The sequence below is a fragment of the Palaemon carinicauda genome, unplaced genomic scaffold (genome assembly GCF_036898095.1).
Source record: "Palaemon carinicauda isolate YSFRI2023 unplaced genomic scaffold, ASM3689809v2 scaffold27, whole genome shotgun sequence".
In the NCBI taxonomy this organism is placed as follows: Eukaryota; Metazoa; Arthropoda; class Malacostraca; order Decapoda; family Palaemonidae; genus Palaemon; species Palaemon carinicauda.
The window spans coordinates 207,328-228,727 of record NW_027170351.1 but is presented as its reverse complement, the minus strand read 5'-3'; the positions used below and the strand labels follow the sequence as shown (position 1 = coordinate 228,727).

The 21,400-nt window shown below is 44.9% G+C and overlaps 1 long non-coding RNA gene across 5 annotated transcripts in view; it reads right to left on the bottom strand.

The window, feature by feature from the left end:
• The window catches only part of LOC137636313 (uncharacterized), a 175,896-nt gene that overhangs the window by 5,407 nt on the left and 149,089 nt on the right, over nucleotides 1–21,400 (bottom strand). For 3 of the 5 annotated variants that reach the window (XR_011043053.1, XR_011043057.1, XR_011043055.1), the window contains exons 2-3: nucleotides 20,381–20,542; nucleotides 56–153 (exon numbers count right to left, since the gene is read on the bottom strand). This is a non-coding gene — a long non-coding RNA (uncharacterized lncRNA). Of the gene's footprint in view, nucleotides 1–23; nucleotides 154–20,380; nucleotides 20,543–21,400 lie in introns of all 5 variants that reach the window. The other 2 variants (XR_011043054.1, XR_011043056.1) reach the window with 2 other exon arrangements.

Here is a 21,400-nt window from a genome sequence, read left to right as displayed (position 1 = left end):
TCTCGACAGTTGACGCTACTCGCCTGCGTTCACCGCCTGTCATCAATTACTGCACCTTGTTAACAAATTCAATGACTTCCAGTTCTGAAGACATGTTCCCCCTATGAGAAAATATAAATCCTGATTCGGGCATTCTCGACGCCCTTCGCCAATCTACGGAAGAAAAATATCGATTAGTTTTGAACTGGCAATGTATACCTATAATAAATAAAAATTAATCTCTTATTTTATTAATATTCAGGGTAGATACCAATCGTTTAACAGAAGGTACAGTATTTTCATACGAAATCAAGAGGATACTACATTTATAAAAAATCTAATAACCAATTAAGATAAAAAATAAAAAATCTTTAAATCATTTGTATTTTTCCTAACCTAATATGAGTATGATTTAAGCTAAGCTAGAATGGCCATTAAGCTTTTAATGAGGTTAACAGACCTGGCTGCAGAAGAACTTGTGGGGTGGTTAAGGTGAATAGTGCAACTTAAAAGATTTGTTCCTATAAATAACACAACCCTTCAACCTTCTAATAGGAGACTCATCCTTATAATGCGCAAATGCATAATAACAGAGAAAAAATAATGAAATTACAGTAAATACAGTATGTCATTTTTCTAAGTTGTTTGATGTTTTTCAGTATCAAGATTTGACTAAGCCTCACCTCATATTGGTCAATAAAAATTCAGATATAACTGAATCGCCTGTTTTATAGCATTTTCATTTCCATCATTAAAAATACACTCCAGTTCATTTCAAATAAACTCATTTCAGTCATGGCCGACATTTATGAGGGGTTTAAACTGACTATGTTGAAAAATTTGTTCGAAAATCCTCATAGAAACATCACTTTGCCAGTTTATTTCAAATAAAAAAAATCCTCGTTACAGTCATGGCTGACATTTGAGTACTACAAACCTTATTTCACATAATTCATAAACATTGACATTTTTACATAACCAAGTTGTTCTTCCAAGAGAAGTCAAGTGTCTTAAGTGGGTTAAGCCTGGGGGTATACGTTCAGACTGACGCTACCAGCACTGTCACGCAAAAGTCCGTAAACCCGAAACTATAAGACGCATGGCGCAACTTGGGGCTTCCCCAACGGCTGGCCGTTCCGGTGCCGTTGCTGACCGTCAAACGGAAACACCAGACTCCGACTGATAGGGTAGGACAATAAGGCATCCTAGATCAGCTTGATAATAATAATACAGGAGTTAGGAAATTATGATACGTTAGATAATGATTACACGGCTGGCGTGTGCAGAACATGCATGTACCTCTTGCTTAACCCTTTTACTCCCAAAGGACGTACTGGTACGTTTCACAAAACTCATCCCTTTACCCCCATGGACGTACCGGTACGTCCTTGCAAAAAACTGCTATTTACATTTTCTTTTTTTGCATATTTTTGATAACTTTATGCGAAACTTCAGGCATTTTCCAAAACCCGACCTCTCTATGATGAAAATTAAGGCTGTTAGAGCAATTTAAAAAATAAATATTGCAAAATGTGCTTGAAAATAAAAAAAAAAAAAACGCCTGGGGGTTAAGGGTTGGAAAGTTCCAAATAGCCTGGGGGTAAAAGGGTTAAACGGAGGAGTGAGGAGATTCTGTTTATTTGCGAGCGAATTGAGCCACGGCAGAGCAAAAACATTTGGTGTGTGTAATATAGAATATAGGTAGTCATAATACAGTACTTGATAGTGACCTACGTAGATGGTGTGAACAGCACATCCATGTAACGCTTGCCAGAATACAGGAGCAACGCAATAATGTTTATAGGTAATAAACATGAAAAACTATTTTTTTCTTTGGTATTCTCATTTTGTTTTGTTATGTTGTTACCTTCCATAAAGCCATTGTTTTCCGATTACCAAAGCCCTACATACCCCAACAGTAATGGGGGTCCCCAGGTGGGAATCGGGATTATGGGTGGTGGCAAAGGAAAACTCGGTATGTGTGGAAGATAACAGCAGAATAAAACATAAATCCGAGAAAAATAACAGAAAAAAAATGTTTTTTTTTCACGTAAAACTAACAGGACGAAGCAACTCCAATAGAGTGACTGCGGCAAGAGGTGCCTCTCTCGAGCACAGTTTTCTATATCGGCCCGATTTCTATACGACGATTTAGAAAACTGGCTAAAGAGAAGGCTGTGCAATTTGCCACCATTCAAATAGATATTGCTTCGCCGTGGCTAGTTTTGCTTGCAATAAACATCTCATTGCTCCTGTATTCTTGCAAGCGATACATAGATGTGCTGTGCATGCCAACCACTTGGGTAACTATCAAAGTACTGTATCATAATTACTTATAGTTTATATGACATACCTGAAATGGATTTCACTCCGCCGTGGCTCGCTCCGTTCCAAATAAACATTACCTCATTGATCCTTTGTTCTGGCAAGCAGTACACGAATCGCTACCTCATTGCAAGAGGGTCGTAACTCCAAATTCCTGATTTTTCAGGAGACGCATTTGAAAGTTGCTAAGTCCTATGAATTTGATCATGTTTCACAAATCTTCTTAGTGCCATCTCTCGGCCGCTAATTCACCTAGATTTACGACTCTTTTACCAAAAGATGCAGAATCAAATCTGCAATCTTGTACACCATATAACTCAAAACTAGCAAATTTGGAGTTACGACCCTCTTGCAATGAGGTAGCGATATGAGCTATGCACGCCAGCCGTTTGGGTCATAACTAAATGTACCATAATCGCGTACAACCTATACTATTATTATTAAGCTGACCTAAGATGCCATACTGTCCCACCCTATCAGTCGAAATCTGCCGTTTCCGGACGACGGGCAGCAACAGCACCGGAACGGCCAGCCATTGGGGAAGCTTCCAAATTCCCCCGTAGACGTTTTAGCTTCGGGGTTATGTCCTATTGCGTGACACTGCCGGTAGCGTCGACCTGAACGCAGACTGCAAAGCTTGATTTAGGATCCTTGACTTCTCTTAGAAGAATATTATGATTATGTAAAAATGTCAATGTTTCTGAATTATTATGTAAAATAAGGCTTGTAGTACTCAAATGTCAGCTATGACTGTAATGAGGAATTTTGATTTGAAATAAAATTGAAAAGTAATTTTTTCTGAGGATTTTTGACTGAATTTTTTAGAGAGATTTTGAAAAAAGTTTTAATTAGGATTTTTTACAGAATTTTTTAAGATGATTTTTGACTGAAATGTTTAGAGGATTTTTGACTGAAATTTTTAAGAGGATTTTTGACTGAAATTTTTAGAGAATTTTTGACTGAAATTTTTAGAGGAATTTTGACTTGAAATAAACAAGCAGTGATTTTTTTAAAGACTTTCATGAAAAAATCATTTTTTTTTAATAGAAATACTGTATATATAATTTTTGATGGCACAATTCAAGGTAAAGTTTAGTCAAATTGTCACATAAAGAAGACATGGAAAACATCAATAAAGAATTTAGAAAATTTTTTATAATTACCGTAATTAAATTATTTTTATTTTTTGCCGCGGCAGAGCAGCCCTCTCTGCAGCCAGTTTTCTAAAACGTCGTATAGAAATCGGGCCGATATAGAAAACTGCGCTCGAGAGGGCTACCTCTGCCGCGGACGCACTGTTGTTATTTTACTCTCCTAGTTCTGCCTGACAAAAAAACAACAAATTTAAAATAATTTGTATTTTTCCTAACTTGAAAAACCTGGAGCTGTTTACATAGGAGTATTACTTTGGCGATAGCTGAAACTAGCCATTAAAGTTTTGGGGGGTATAACTACCCTTTGCTAGTTAGCGGAGGGAGGTAGTAGGAGTAGACCAACCGCCCAGCTCACACCAGAGCTAGTAACAATTGTCACTTTACAATTCCGGCAGGACTTCTGGGGGAAGGTGATGGCGGGACCAGTAGGTGTGAAGAGCTTCAGGTTTGTATGGTCACGAATAATACATATTCTAAATTTGTCATATGTTCCGGCACTATATACAAACCTCACACTCTTTACGTTGGAGACTCACCCCATGGTGGATGGAAGTCCTAAATCCAACTGGCTAAAGACTCCCAGGGTGACAAACTGTGCTTCACATGAGCTGATCAGAGGGCGCCCTGACACCTCGTAATCACTACAGGATGACAGTCAGGGCCATCTGTGCTATGTGTAGAATTTAGCATTGTGACTTGACCAGGTAAGCGTAATTTTGGAGTGAAGCTCCCCACTTAACCTAGACATCGCCTGAACACCTCGCTTGGAGAATGAGGACATACAAAGGGCATGGTACCCACCTGCAGTCAGAGGAAGAAAGCTTGTAGAGTTCCTCGTACGTTGGACCCCAAGAGTGGGGAGAGTGAAATATGAAATGGCCAGTCACTCGTGCATTCATCCTATACTTACTCGTGGGTAACATCTGCCCCACAACCAACTGCTCCTTGTCCTACAAGGGAGCTGAGGTGTTATTAACCACATTTTGTGCAGTCACCATAGGACTTAAGGTACAGTAAATGTGTTCAGGTTCCTGTGGGAAATGTCCTGCAGGTAGTGGGCGATGAACGTTATTTGCCGTTTCCACACGCCCGCTTATTAAACCTGCGTCAAGAGATAAATTCTTCTTGAACGCCAGGGATGTGCCGACACCCCTGAAGTCGTGATCACAGGGATGACGACTGGGAGGTGAGGAGCCTGGTTGTATGGCGCTCTCGATTACCAGTTTGATCCAGTAATCTTCCTCTTGGTTCTCCCCGTGCTCACTAAGAGCCTGCTGATCAGAGGGCGGACTCTGGAGGTTTTTTCCAAGTATTTCCTCAGTGCCCTCACAGGGCTAAGTAACAGTTGGTCTGGGTCATTTGTTACAGAATTGAGACACTCAATCTATCAAACTCAAATATGAAACTCGGTGTCACTTGCCCCCATCCCCTTGAATGGGCGATATCATAAGACAGATCATGTCGCTGGCTGGCTCTCTTGGCAGAGGTCAGGGCTAGGAGAAATTATATTTTCATAATGAAATAAATTTTTTAACATACTTACCTGGTAGTTATATATATAGCTTAGTCCCTGACGTCATGCAGAATTTCAAAACTCGCGACAATCGCCGATTGAGTAGCCAAATGTACCACCAGTGCGCCCTCTACCAAGGTCCCTGGAACCATTTCAACTATTCCTCAGATCTTCCATGCCCTTAGGTCTCTAGAGGGGAGGAGGGTGGGAATTAAATTGTAAATAACTACCAGGTAAGTATGTTCAAAAATCTATTCTATTATGGAAATATCATTTTTAAACATCTGACTTACCTGGTAGTTATGTATATAGCTGATTAACACTTTTGGTGGAGGGTCAGAGACAGCCAACATTGTTGGAATTTTGGTGGAGGGTCAGAGACAGCCAACATTGTTGGAATTTACCTAAGAGTTAATAAACAAGCTTAAGGGTTCGTACCTGATAAGGAAGCTGACTTTTATGATACTAGTCATTAGTCCGCTTTCCTTATGAGACCCAGCGATCCACCCAGGGGGCTGAAGACCTCTAGGAGCTGTCAAAACGGTGTATAACCTCTATGTGACAGGACCTCCTCCAATACCCTTGTTCCAGGCACTCCCAAGGAGCAAACTGACCACCCGACTATAAATCAATGATAGTGAACTGCGTCCAATCTCCACAAACAACCATAAAAATACAACAGTTCCAAGGGATGAAAAAGGGCATTAGGTTACAGGAATGTAGTGGTAGATCCTTCCCCCACTACTGCACTCGCTGCTACGAATGGTCCCACGGTGTAGCAGTCCTCATAAAGAGTCTGGACACGTTTCAAATAGTGTGAGGCGAATACAGATTTGCTCCTCCAGAATGTCGTGTACATGATGCTCTGCAAAGACCTAATCTGCTTGAAGGCTACAGACGTTGCCACAGCTCTAACCTCATGTGCCATGACCTTCAAAAGCTTGAGGTCCGTCTCACTACAATGAGAATGAGCCTCCCTTATTAAGAGCCTGATGAAGAAGGATAGCGCATTCTTAGACATCTGTAGCGAAGGTTTCTTGACTGAGCACCAAAGTGCTTCTGACTTGCCCCGTAAATTCTTCGATCTTTCCAGGTAGAACTTCAGGGCTCTTACTGGACACGGGACCTTCTCTAATTCCTCTCCAACCAAATCCGAAAGGTTCGGAATCTCAAAAGCCTTGGGCCAGGGTTGTGAAGGGCGTTCGTTCTTAGCAAGAAAACCTAGCTGTAAGGAGCAGATAGCCTTGTTATCTCTAAAGCCTATATTTGTGTTGAAGGCATGAATTTCACTGACCCTTTTTGCTGTCGCCAAACTGACCAAAAAGAGTCTTTTCATGGTGAGGTCCTTAAACGAGGCTGAATGTAAAGGTTCAAACCTGCTACTCATTAGGAACTTCAGGACTATGTCTAGATTCCAAGCTGGCGATTCCTAATATCGTTCCTTAGTCGTTTCAAAGGATTTGAGAGGGTCCTGGAGATCTTTTTTTATTGGACAGGTCCAAATCCCTATGCCTGAAGACGGCCACTAACATGCTCCTGTATCCCTTAATACAGGATCTGGATGCTAATCTGGCCAGGGGGAAAAGAAAAAAGTTTTTCCCTGGTCCTTCTTAGATTGCATCCAGTCCCCCATCATCTTTAAGGCTCTCTTAGATGAGCGAGACAACACCATCTTCATAAAAAGTGATTCCTTTGCAGCCTTCCCTAGCGTAAACTCTAAAGGCAGGGAACGCGGAGCAGCAGGAACAAAATTATCCAGAAACACTTCGGAAAAAACTCTCATGAGTTTCTTTAAATCCGCCAATGAATGTTGGTTTTTTGGGTCCTCTTCTTCCGACACCTCCTCTAAGGTATAACTAGGGGAAAGGTGACAAGTCGTTGTTCCCTTCTTCTGACAGATCTCGGATCGAAGTAGAGACGTCCTGCTTCCTCGGAGTCAACTCCTTTTTATCCTGACTTCTGGCGTCATGGCGTCCAATATCATGACGCCTGGCGTCACGGTGTTCCAAAACTTGACGCTCGGAGCCATGACGTCCGCGATCTCGACGTTCGGTTTCATGACGTCCGAGGTTTTGACGCTCGGCGTCTCGACGCCCAACTTCTTGACGCTTGGCGTCTCGACGTCCAACTTCTTGACGCTCGGCGTCATGACTTCCAGCTTCCAGACGCTTGGCATGATGTTCAACCTCTCGACGCTTGGCTTTAAAGCGTCAGGGCGTGAAGATTCTTGACGCTTGGCGTCTTGGCGAGCAACTCTCTTGTCTGTGGGCTGGTAGACCTTCATGAGGGAGGAGAATTTCTGCTGCATATCTTGCAGTACACTTAAATTCGGAGCAACTTGCTGCTGTGGACAAACAGGAGACGCTGCTTCCTCAACTAGTTCTCCCTCCACATCGCTCAAGGAAACCGCAGAACGTTCAGGAGACGAGTACCAATCCGGAGAGGGAGGAGGAGCATGTACAGAGGTCATACCAGCCTCCGATAACTGTTTATTTCCAACCGATGGGGATGGCCGCCTGACATCTTCCAACTTCCTTTTATCTCCTACCGAAGTAGATGGCCGCTTGGCAGGAGAACTTTCCTTGGAGCAGGAAGGAAAACGCTCCAATGACTGCAACCTGGCGCCTGAGGCGTCATAACACGACGCTACTCAACAGCGGAAATCTTCCTCATGAGAGGTCTCGATGTAAGACGGCAGCCCCGTCTGGGCGCTGCGTCATCCGACGAAGAAGAAAACACTTTTACCTCGCCTTTCCCATGGCGAGGGCGAGCGTCCTGGGAAGCGTCAACAGGTACACTCGAGGCGGCGACTGCTCGGGAGCTAACACCTCTCGCCTTCCTGTCGACATTCCTTCTCCCAGGGGTTGGGAGCTTGGAAGAGGTCTAGGGCTAGGAGAACAACAGGTCCGAGCAGCCGCACCCTCCACTGCACTGACTTTAGCACCGACACTTGCACTCTTTAACTCTTTCACATCGGACCATAATTTAGTCCTATCTGCTGCGAGCGACTCCACTCTCTCGCCCAGGGCTTGAATGGCCACCATCATGTCCTTAAGAGTTGGTTCATTAGCTTTAACAGTAGTGGGATCTGGAACTACCACTACAGGGGAAGGATCAATAGGTTCGTTATCACGGGGAGGGGAACAATTCCTAGAAGAACGAGACAAACTTTAACTTCTCCTGATCCTATCCCTTTCAAGCTTATGAGTGTAGCGGTCATACTCCAACCACTCACTCTCAGTCAGAATTAAACTTTCATCACAACGATCATCCAATTCGCAACATTTACCACTACATTTCACACAAATGGAGTGGAGATCTACAGAGGCTTTAGCAAGCCGGGTCTTACAACCTCTCACACACCTTCTAATACTCGAAGAAGAGTCAGACATTATGAAAAAATCGAAAGAGAGATCAAAACAAGCAAAGGTCAAAACAACAATATCTAATCGGGCCAAGAAAATACCAAATAATAAAATTCAAAACGAGCGAAAGCCAAAGCCAAAGTGTACTTCACCAAAATAACTGCAAATAACACAGGCTACAGCGAGCGAAATTCCAACGATGTCACCGGTGAGGCAGCAGGGAAGATCTGAGGAATAGTTGGAATGGTTCCAGGTACCTGGGTAGAGGGAGCACCAGTGGTACACCTGGCTACCCAATCGGCGATTGCCGCGAGTTTTGAAATTCTGCCGTGACGTCAGGGACTAGGCTATACATATAACTACCAGGTAAGTATGTTTAAAAATACAAATTACTCCAAAAACTTATGATTTGTTCCTACGCGAATATAAACCCTCGTTCTTTAATATCAGTTTTACCCTTAGGAGGGAAAGTCCTATAACAAACTGGCAGGTTTACATTCCTGGGAAATGTCTAAGAACTTTGGTACTGAATAGAAACAATAATGATGACTCATATCAGCCTCATAGACATGAAGATGAGGTATATGTTAGGATAAGTCTCTACTATGGACTGATAGATGGTCAAGGAAGAACCTATACCTGTATAATTGAAGTCAGTGATTTTATCATTATGGAAGAATTATAAACGACATAGCGAGATGTTTTCGTTGTCTTTGCCTCTTTGACGTGATGAAATTCTATCCAAAACAAAGGAAAACAGATGTGAAAAAGGGAATGTCAGAGGAAAACAAAAACGTGAACTAAAACGTGTACAGGTATTAATTTCTGGCACTGTTGTTCTGTTGGTTCTTTATGCATGCTGCATAAGATTTTTCATAACTCTGACCATCCTTTGTATCCAGATCTTCACAGAACGTACCATCCTGTACTGTGAATGTGAAAAGATGAATCCTTTTAATGAAGTTAACATGAACAAATATTAAGGAAAGGAGAATATTAAAACAATTTAGATGAATTATAATAATCAAGTTAGGATATGTTGTTTAAATGTACGGTCATATGAGAACACTGGTGCATACATTTGTCTATCCTCCCCTTCATCCAGGAGGATAAGGGAGATAATTTTGAACAAACTTATTGCTAAGAAACGTTGCTTGATCATGTGGCTCAAATGCATCTATCGTCCAGTCAAGCACATACCAGAGTAACTGCTGCACCCAAGGGAAGAGGTAAAAAGCCAGTCGATCTTACCTTCCCTTCTAAACTCACGTCATAACTGTCAATTTTTAGGCCCAAAGATGACTATTTTCAGCTAAAAATCAATTACCAGATGACTTTCACCTTTAAAGTGAGCCCTCGCTACTTTGCGGTTCGACCATCGCGGATTTTTTTCATAACGCATGTATATACATATATCGCGGATTTTCCGGAAATTTCGAAAATACCACGATGTAAGGAAAATTGAATCATGATTGATTTCAATATAAATGAAACTTTGAGGAGCAACAAAGATATCATTTGTTAGAGAGATAGAGAGGGGTAAGGAATGGGAGGTAGTGAAAAGTAGCCCAGAGAGAGAGAGAGAGAGAGAGAGAGAGAGAGAGAGAGAGTGCATGTGTGTGTGTGTTGTTTTAAATGTAATAAATAAAAAAATTTATAGGTTATAACACATTGGTGCTTATGTAATATCAACTGTATACTGTAGACGGTTTGAATAAGTTAAGAAATGGTATAAACGATACTTTGTTAGTGTATCATTACACTCTCAAGAGCGGCAGCTAGACGTGAGCTGATCTAATCACAGCCAAAAGTAAAACAAAAAGAAGTCAACAATACTCAATTTTTAAAACACACCCGAAATTTAAAAACAAAAGGTACATGCTTTCTTAATGTGCAATTAACTATTTAAAGAGTAGCAATTTTCTAGAATAAAATGATGTTTCCCAAAAAATAGTGGTTTGCTGATGAAATCGGATGCCGTATTTTTAGCAACGATTGAAATGGATGTAAAGTCGGCATAATTTTTTCGTTTCGTATTTAATTGACACTAAGAAAACTAATTTTAGTTTCTTCATCTATATGTAAGTATTGTATAACACAAAAAGAGAGAGAGAGAGAGAGAGAGAGAGAGAGAGAGAGAGAGAGAGAGAGAGAGAGAGAGAGAGAGAGAGAGAGAGAGAGAGAGAATCAGCTGTTGTAATGAATGCCGTGTTTTTCTTTCGTGAGAATTTCATCGCCACAACTATAACAACAACATACTGTACTGAACTTTACAGTATTATACAGACTACTGTAATATGATAAAGTAAAATATTTGTAATCACCTATTTTATATGAAATGGGGCTATTTTCTTTTTTTATAATTTACATTTACGTACGTAAGACAACTCTCTCTCTCTCTCTCTCTCTCTTTCTCTCTAAAATGTTTTCCTGCTTTGCTACGTATGTATGATTTTATATAAATACGGTAAATAATATTTGTAATAACATTTTCTAAAAGCTTTTACTGTAATATCATTATTTATCACTTTCATCATGCGCGTTAAATGCCTTCGTTTGTTTACTGAGCGTACTTTATGACGCCGTCGTTTCAGGCGGCGTCATAGAGAAAAACATTTCATTTGGAAGTCCTAAGAAAAATTAAGTAAAACATTAGTAATAACAAAATCAACATACTGTACTGAATAATCAATATAATTGATGCAAAAACTAACCTATACACAGATGTGTAAATGCGTTTGTTTCTTCATTATGATCAGAAATAAACGTAAACAAAACAGTGGTTGCCATTTTTTATCGTGCTTTTTGGCGTGTTTAGGAAACGCATGATATAAAATCACCTTTAATATTTGTGCCTGTTTTAGTTTAGGGTACTGTAGTACATGCATTAAGTGTTCTGTACATTAAAGGGTAGTTTGTTAACAGTACTACGTACAAGGGAAGGTTTTAAAAGTCTGAATATACATGTTAAATAAATACGTAAATATGGTGTCACTACTTCGCGGATTTTCACCTATCGCGGTCGGGTCTGGAACCTATCTACCGCGATAAACGAGGGCTCACTGTATACAAATTCCAGGCTTGGGTTAAAAAAAGAAGACTGGATTATTAACCCTTTTACCCCTAGGCTATTTGGAAATTTCCAACCCTTAACCCCCAAGGAACTCCACCAAGGACTTACTTTTCCGTTGTGCTGTCATTTTTTATATATCTGTAACACCAGGACCAACCCCAATAAATATGGCTATGACTGTCTTAAAACCATCCTTTAAGTAGATCCCTATAGCTCAAAAAGCCAGGGTATCAACACCAACAATGCAGTCTATTAACCCTTTTACCCCCAGGCTATTTGGAAATTTCCAACCCTTAACCCCCAGGGGGTTATTTTTTCCCAGCACATCTTGCAGTATATTTTTTTCAAATTGCTCTAACAGCCTTAATTTTTGTCATAGAGAGGTCAGGTTGGTCTCATTCTCTTGGAAAATGCCTGAATTTTCTTAAAAAATTATCAAAAATATGAAAAAATAGAATCTTATAGCATTTTTTGCGAGGACGTACCGGTACGTCCATGGGGGTAAAGGGAAGGCTTTTGTGAAACGTACCAGTACGTCCTTTGGGGGTAAAAGGGTTAAACCCAAATGCTTCATCCCTTACACATCAGGCATATCATCAACCCATACCTCAAAGTAATTCACTATACTGTACCTAAAAACCGTAATTAATCCCTATAATAATACTGTATCACTGTGCTGTACTACAGTAAATATAGCACTTGATCTGTACTTATTCACATAGTATACTGTATAAATCTAGAATACAACTATGCTAGTCATCAAATAATAGAAAATATTTTTAAAATCACCACAATGTAAAGCAGAACACAAACCTTATCTTCCAATGGAATTTATAGTAAAGAGAATTAAAATAAAGTGGTTCCCAATTCAACTTGATATATAAAAAAATACATCATGGTTATTTAGTATTGTACAAAAGCAATAAGAAATTTCCATTTTAACGAGGATTTAATTGCTAAATATGACAAATTCGAAGATAATTTGTATTTTTCCTAACCATACAAACCTTAGCTATTTACAAAGGGTTATTACTTTTAGCGTAGCTGAAATGGCGAGCCATTAGAATTTAACGAGGGTGTATTACCCCCGCGCTAGTTAGCGGGGGGGGTAGGGGAGTGGTAGCTAGCTACCCCTCCTCCCCCTCACACACAGGTGAATACTCACTTTCACTTAGAGGTAGGACTTGTCTTGGGGGACAGGGCTGGCGGGCAAATATGTGTAAATAGCTAAGGTTTGTATGGTTAGGAAAAATACAAATTATCTTCGAATTTGTCATTTGTTCCGTAACCGAAATACAAACCACGCTATTTACAAAGGGTGACTTATCCCTTAGGAAGGGTGGAAAGTCCCCAGCCATACTGGCTTTGGCTTTACCCGGGGACTCAGAATCCGAGTGAGTCGCACTCGAGAAAAGGAGTCCCTGCACCTCACAAGTTCCTTGCACCGCAAGGAACCATGTGGCCTACGTAAGCTTGTGTGTGAAGGAAGAAGTGTGACCCGTCCTAGGCAGTTGACCTGGAGTTCCAGAAGGAACTCTGGGTTAGGACGTTCCCAATACCACCTCGTCAGGGTATGGGGGACGCGACAGTATTGACTCAATACTCGGAACACAAGGAAGCATGGTTTACCTGCAGAGGTTCGAGGTCAGCTATGCAGAGACCAGGATGCTGCTTCCCCGTAGAGGGGATGATGAAGAAAGAAGTAAGGGCCAGACATACTTCTTTCGTTCATGCAGACTAAAACCTGATAACAATGCCCTCAACCTTCTGCTACCTGTCCAAAAAGGAGCCTGAGGTTAGACCAGCTGTTGTGTAGCCACCACAGAGCGATAGAAAACGTATCAAGACTCCTGTGGGTCACGCCCTGCAGGAAGCGGGCTGCGAAGGTCATCAGACGCTTCCAGACTCCAGCTTGTAGCACCTGCGTCACAGAGTAGTATTACTCGAAGGCGAGGGACGTTGCGATGTATCCAACATCGTGCTGTAGGGCGACGTGACGGGGGAGGGTCTGAAGACAGGACGAGATGAATGTCCTTGAGTCCGGGCTGAAGAGGTATACTGGTGACTCTCCCCCCATGTCCTCCTTGTGTTCCCAAATCGGCTGCAACTGAGGCCAAACTGCAGCTGTTCCCAGCGCTAACCTCTCGATTCCTGTACTGGCAAGAAAGAGAAGGTCTTGGGACATCAGACACAGAATGGAGACTCAAAATCTTGAATGAATCGGACCGAAGGGTCGGGACCCTCAGATTCTGAGTCTAGCCAACAACTCAGGAGCGAGCCTGAATGTTGCCTTCCCCTCTTCCTTAGAAAGGGGGGGAGTAGTAAGAGACCAAGAAGATTGCTTACACACTGGCCGTGGCCAGAGTGAGCAGAAGACCCAAGGCGGAATACAATCCGAGGCCTGTCATAAAAGGGTCTTGAGAAGATCTCTTAAAGGACTAAAAGTCCGAGCCATGCTCCAAGTTGGAGGTCTTCCTCCGACTAGGGCAGGGACGATCGTAGCTTCGCATGAGCGAGGATAGATCCAGCGGGCAGGAAAAAGTTATTCCTTTAAGCCTGAAGGTCAGGGAAAGGCTGAGCGACAGGCTTCATTGCCAAGAGCGGAAAGGAGTTTCCTCCCGCCGAAAGGCAATAAGACCGTTATTGCTGGAGAAGAGGCCTCACGGGAAGAGGTATATCTCCCACGGCACCAACCACCTTAGACTCTTCACTTTGCCTGGGAGACCCCTGTGGATGACTATCGCAGATGACGCGACCTCCGTACCGCGACTGTAGCGGGTTGTCTCTTCTAGAGGAGGAAGCGTAGTGTCTCCAGGCATGAAGCCGAAGCGACGTCCCGGTTCGGGAGAGATGTCGCAGTGTGGTTGCTTGAGTAGTCTGCGCCGTGGGAGAAGCTCTCCCGGGAGTTCCGTCAGGGGAAGCAGAGGGTCCAGAAACCGTTCTGCGCATAGTCCCAGTGGAGCTCTCCCATTGAAAGGTTGACAGACAACCTGGTTTTGTTGAGACCCATTGTCCGCAGACAAAAAGGAGGGAAGACGCAGGCGTCGAAGTTGTCCCACCATCACCGGAATGCATCTTGCCAGAGTCTCGGGGTCTGAGACTGGGGGGAAAACTAGCGGAAGCTTGAGGTTCCAAGCTGTCGCGATCAGGTCCCCCAGACCAGCACTTGCTGGTTACCCAAGGTCAAAGACCCTTAGGTACACTCTCTCTATGAGGCTCTGCTCGGATAGTCTGAGAGAAACATTCCCCTGCCTGGAATGAGAGAGCCGATGGTGGAATTGAGAGAATCTCAATCATCCCGGTATCTCTACTGCAAGATGTGAAGGTGTGAAAATGCGTCCCCTGCTGGTTAGCATGAAGTCGACACGCAACGGGGCGACTTGGCAGGAGCGGTAGGATCTGAAGAGGGGCCAGACTAAGGCCCTTAAGCCTGCCTGAATGATGGAGAGGTATCCTTCAGGTCTTGACCATAGGCCTGGACCGGAACATGCTCCCCCCCCTTTCCTTTGACGAGTCCGAGAACCGCATCAAGAATGTGGGGAAAGGACGAGAATATCCACTACCATCAAGAGGCTCCATAGGTCAACACCCATTGCAGGTTTAATAGTTCCGCTGGTCCCATAGGGCCAGGGAGTCCGGTTAAACATTGCCTGAAGCCACCGGAACTTGGATCGCCCCACATGGAACTTATCCTGAGGCGACCGTTCGGACTATAAACGGGTCAATGAGGAAAGAAGAACTAGGAAACGTTCCAAGGTAGGGCTGAAAACTCTGCTTGACTGAGAACAGGTACTGCGACTCTCCTCAGTCTTGCCACAGTCAACCGAAAGGAAGGCTCGGAGGATGTGGTAACAGAATCTGGCGTCCCCAGGTGGTCACCCATCCAAGTACCGACGTTGCTTAACCTCGCTGGACGGACGAGAAGCGGGGTTTCCAACGTGGTAAGGCGGTTGACTCAATATCATGGCCAGATACTCCAGATGTTGAGGCAGAGGAAGAGAAGGCTCCAAGCAAAATACCATGAGCCCACACTCATGGTCAGCATTCGGAAGCTTTTCCCGGCGCTGAAGAAGGTCGAAACCCGAGCCTACCGGAGTTGACCAGCCCTCCAAACAGCAGAGGAGGCGGAAGTCTGCACCTGAGCGGCCAAGAGGAAGGCAGGGAGAGTTCTCTGGGGAAACAAACCTGCTATGCCACGGCGGGATAGCCACACTGCATCATAAGCAGGAATACTTGCAGTTTAGGCTGAATTCGACGAGCACCCTGGAAGATGGATGGAATGGAAACTGAAAGTACCCGTCCTTCCGATCCAGGGTTAAAGGAGTCCTGTCGCCTCGTTACCAGTCTGATCGATTCTGCTGGTCTACGCTGGCCAAAGTTTGTTCGACAAACTTGATCAGGGCTGAGAGGTCGACTATGGACATCCCCTCTCAGATCCTTCCTTACAAGAAAGGATCGACTGAGGGGGCCGGGGGTGAAGCCGTCGATGATCCTAAGGAAGACCTTCGCCTAAGGTATGGATCATTCTGCCCAACCGGGCAACTCTGCTGATGCTATGGCATAGAGGTTCAGAGACACTGAATTCGCTGACAGAGACGGCAGGCGCGATATCCTTGGCTACTCACAGAGATTGTGCGGGAATGGGCATCGGGAAGCTGTCATTCGGATGAGTAACCTTAAGCATCCTCCCAGCGAAAAAACCTGCAATCCTAGAGTTCGTGAACTCCTTTTTAGGACTATGCCCCCCCGGGGGAGTCTCCCGTGCCATCTGTTCCTGACAGGAGGAAACTGCAATTGGACACCTTGTCCCAGTTGTCGTAGCCGATAACTTAGGCCGACGTGGTTGAAAGAAAAGGGAGCTGGAGCCCTGCAGAGTCTGGAAGAAAGCGCCTTGGAGGAGTGAAACCGGAAGTCGATTTACTCCGCACAGCAGATGTTTAAGTCTCTGTCCTTGGGCAAAGACAAAACTCTTCTCAAGGATGGAAGGGTGTCTGAGGTCGTTGACCTCCACAGATGAGACACCCGAAGGAAGCCTTCAGTCAGTGCGTCCAGATGGTACAACATCGAGCTTGTCCGCAAGTAGATACTTAACGACGAAAGGCCAAGGTGCCTGAGCTCGAGAGGAGGAAAGTACCCTTGATCTTCCTGTAGCTTCCTTGAACCAAACCTCGGGCCGTAACCGAGGAGGGAAAGAACCTGGTAAGCTCCCAGAGGAAGAGGTAAGCAGTCACCCCTTGTCCGATGGAGAAATCTTCAACGGAAAGCCCCCCCGCCAAAAATCCTTCCAGGGCGGGAGAAGGAGAGAGTACTCGTGCAGGAGAGGGGACCCTCGAGACCGACCTCTTGGGAACCAACTTCGCCCTGGGGGAAGTCACCACGAAGTCCACTCCTCTCTTTCTCTTCAGCGTAGGAGAGACAGCCGCTGGTTTGTTACCCTGGCCGGTGAGTGCTGGTTTCATAACCCTCATTAACGCCCGTGCCAGCGGATCAAACCATGTCTGCTGCTCCAAGGACACAGAGTCCGAAATCCTCGCTAAGGTGAAAGGGATCGGGCGATCCTTTGGAGAGGACACGACGGTTCCTGCCTGAAAAGAAGGTGGGAAGAATGCTGTACTGACCTGTCTTCGTCCTGCACTACCAACCTGTGCTTGGATGGAGGTGATCCCGAGTGCCGCCTAGGAGCACGCGTCCCTGCTGCTACCACCGGCTGTGGAATTCGCCGCGAACTATGGTCGCGCGAGGGCGAACGGTCGCGCAAAGGCGAATGGTCGCGCGGGCGCACAGGCGAGTGGTCGCGCGGGCGCGCAGGCGAGCGGTCGCGAGGGCGCGCAGGCGAGCGATCGCGCGGGCGCGCAGGCGAGCGATCGCGCGGGCGCGCAGGCGAATGGGCGTGACGGCGAGGGATCGTGCTGCCGCGTAGGTGAAGAAGATCGCTGGCGGTAAGCGATGGCGAGCAGCATGTGTAGGTGAATGATCGCGTGATAGGGTGCGATGGTGGACAGCATCCGCAAGAGGGCGAGCGTTCAGGGTTGTGCGATGAGGAGCAGCATGCGTAAGCGGGCAATCGTGCAGGGTTGTGCGATGGCGAGCAGCATGCGCAGGTGAATGATCGCGTGAAAGGGTGCGATGGTGATCAGCATCTGCAGGAGGGCGATCGTTCAGGGTTGTGCGATGAGGAGCAGCATGCGTAAGCGGGCAATCGTTCAGGGTTGTGCGATGGCGAGCAGCATGTGCAGGTGAATGATCGCGTGAAAGGGTGCGATGGTGATCAGCATTTGCAGGAGGGCGATCGTTCAGGGTTGTGCGATGAGGAGCAGCATGCGTAAGCGGGCAATCGTTCAGGGTTGTGCGATGGCGAGCAGCATGTGCAGGTGAATGATCGCGTGAAAGGGTGCGATGGTGATCAGCATCTGCAGGAGGGCGATCGTTCAGGGTTGTGCGATGAGGAGCAGCATGCGTAAGCGGGCAATCGTTCAGGGTTGTGCGATGGCGAGCAGCATGTGCAGGTGAATGATCGCGTGAAAGGGTGCGATGGTGATCAGCATCCGCAAGAGGGCGATCGTTCAGGGTTGTGCGATGAGGAGCAGCATGCGTAAGCGGGCAATCGTTCAGGGTTGTGCGATGGCGATCAGCATCCGCAGTTGAGGGTCGCGCGATGGCGATCAGCATCCGCAGTTGAGGGTCGCGCGATGGCGATCAGCATCCGCAGTTGAGGGTCGCGCGATGGCGATCAGCATCTGCAGTTGAGGGTCGCGCGATGGCGATCAGCATCCGCAGTTGAGGGTCGCGCGATGGCGATCAGCATCCGCAGTTGAGGGTCGCGCGATGGCGATCAGCATCTGCAGTTGAGGGTCGCGCGATGGCGATCAGCATCCGCAGTTGAGCTAGTAGCTGGCGAACCATGTTCCTTCAGAAGTGTTGGAGAACGTTGGCGTGCCAGCTGTAACACACGTGGGCGATCCGGAGATCGCTGGCGAGCTGATGATCGCTGACGAGCTGACGATCGCTGGCGAGCTGATGATCGCTGACGAGCTGATGATCGCTGACGAGCTGATGATCGCTGACGAGCAGAAGGCTACGCGTGGAAGCCTGCGCAAAGAAGAGTCCTTGACCCCGACCTGAACCGAAGTTCTAGATCGCGAGGGCGAACGTGGGCGCACAGGGCACGTAACAGGAACCGCAGGGAAGATCATCTTGAAAGCGCTGACGAACAGGAGAGCGCTGACGAACAGAAGGGCGCGCAGGGAAACCCTGACACGCAAGGGAAGAACCCCCGTGGGGGCAACCCTTTGCCCCGAAGGGATCGTTGTCCGCCGGGAGACTGATGTCCGTCGGAAGACCGCTGTCCGTCGGGAAGACCGTTGTCCGTCGGGAAGACCGTTGTCCGTCGGGAAGACCGTTGCCCGTCGGGAGACGAGATTAGACTGCTGTCCATCTGCACCAAGACGGAAGATCGAGAAAAAGAAGTTGTAGGCTGCAAACGGAGATTCAAAAGGGCGCCTCAAGCACCCTTATAGGGAGATGAGAGGCCCTTACGACGAGGCGGACGGAGGGCCTTACGGCGAGGGAGGCCAACAGCAACAGCAACAGAAGAAACCTCCGAAGAGGAGTCTCTATGAGTGTACTCTCTCGCGAACGACAGAGAAACACTTCGTGGAAGAGACTGGTCAGCCAGTGACCTAAAAGGGGCAATCCTCCGAAGAGGAGCCCCTGCAGTTGCCCAGCCCCTTGAGCGAAACTGCAGGTGCGACCGCTCAGCACCAAGAGCATAGTTGCACGAAAAAAAAGGCAAGAGAAGAACCCCCCAAAAGAGGAAAAGCTCAAGCCTGGACAGGAAAAAACTTCCCTCGGAAGGAAAGTTATCCGCCCAAGGAGGCAAGCCTCCTGACTGTTCTAAAATGAACTGGAGAGCTGTCCGTCGACACGGGAGTACTACCAGTAGAAGGAGACACGCCCCTGACGACAATACAAGGGGGGAGGCAGCAACAGCCGAATCCCCAGGACTCAACCAGACAGCTCACACCGTTGCTATATTACAGAAACGAACTAGATCGGTAACTGTAAAAAAATAAAACAAATAATATTAGTACACATTCATTCCCCCGGGAAGGCTCCGAAGAGGAATCCCGAGGAAAAGGAACAAGAATTACACAACAGGCACGTGCCCTCACAACCACTTACACTCGCGGAAGGAGAGCTGTAACCAAAACAGAATTATAACAATTATAATTATGTAACTATGTAATTATGTAATTTAAAAAAAGAATGAACACTAAAGAAAAAACGAAAACCCCGAAAGGAATCGTTCTACAAGCTGAAAAATTAACAACTACAATTAGATTCATAAACTAATTGAGACAAAATGTACGGCGTAGCAACCCCACCCACACGGGAAGGAAGCTACAAGGGCGTAGTAAAACATAGTAAAAGGGTGAACGACCTTAAGAGAGAGAGAGAGAGAAAGACCGAAGTCAAACTCGATCGCAACCCATAAAATTAGGCCGTGGTGGCCTAACTGCCGAGGCCTCCACGTAGATATCGTACACTACACACACACATCTGAAAAGGAAACTTACTTATTTCTATACTCAAATATATATACAAACATGAAAACATGTTTACATATATATTGAGTAAAAGAAAAGTAAGCGATTAAGTAAAGACAAAACAGACAATGGCTGCCAAGCGAGGACCAAGACAGAGACGTCTGTCACAGTCCGAGCCAAAAGTGAAAGTGAGTATTCACCTGTGTGTGAGGGGGAGGAGGGGTAGCTAGCTACCACTCCCCTACCCCCCCGCTAACTAGCGCGGGGGTAATACACCCTCGTTAAATTCTAATGGCTCGCCATTTCAGCTACGCTAAAAGTAATAACCCTTTGTAAATAGCGTGGTTTGTATTTCGGTTACGGAACAAGTATATTTTTATTGAAAGAATAAAAACATCAGCTACTTACTGATCAACCATATTTACCTGTTCTTTCTTCAGAACACCGAATACACCGTTATTGAGCCATCATAAAAATTAATGTTCTTGCAAACATTACTTGCATGTTCCTTTCCAAAACTAGCTTGGCTTAGGTTACTTCACTTGCATAAAAGTTCATATCTTGCTGGATCATATTTAACAAGTAACCTGGAATATAAAGAAAAATTAGAAAACGCACATACAAAACAGCTTAACCCTTTTACCACCAAAGGACGTACTGGTACGTTTCACAAAAGCCATCCCTTTACCCCCATGGACGTACCGGTATGTCCTTGCAAAAAAATGCTATAAAAATTAGTTTTTCATATTTTTTGATAATTTTTTGAGAAAATTCAGGCATTTTCCAAGAGAATGAGACAAACCTGACCTTTCTATGACAAAAATTAAGGCTGTTAGAGCAATTTAAAGACACTATACTGCAAAATGTGCTGGGAAAAAAATAACCCCTGGGGGTTAAGGGTTGGAAATTTCCAAATACCCCGGGGGTAAAAGGGTTAAATGAACAATAGCATAATACAGTATTAATGTGGCTTATGAGGGGCCGTATATATTAGCATAGCATAAAACTAATTCCAAGAATATACAAACAAGTCTTTATTAAATTATACAACTAACTTTTTGATGACTAATTTCCTCTTAAAGGGTTAAATATTAAAATATTTTTCTTCATCAGCTGATTTTATGGGATTTAGAGCGAAAAGGCTTTTCTTTATCAGCCACATGACCAAATAAAAATTTGTGGTATTAAATATGAAAGGAGCTTTATCTAGACTAAATATTTGACATCCAGGATAAATAATTACAGTACAGTATTACCGACTCTTTTCATTACTAATCATTATTCATCCAGATGGGTTAGCAATATTGAATCACAAAGTACTGTACTACTAACTAATGGCATCCATAACTCTTCCATAAAAGATATTCCTTAGTCACAAATAACCAATTCAATGTATAGACTAACATTGGGTCTTCAAAGTCTTGAAACTCTGGGGTCAGTATAGA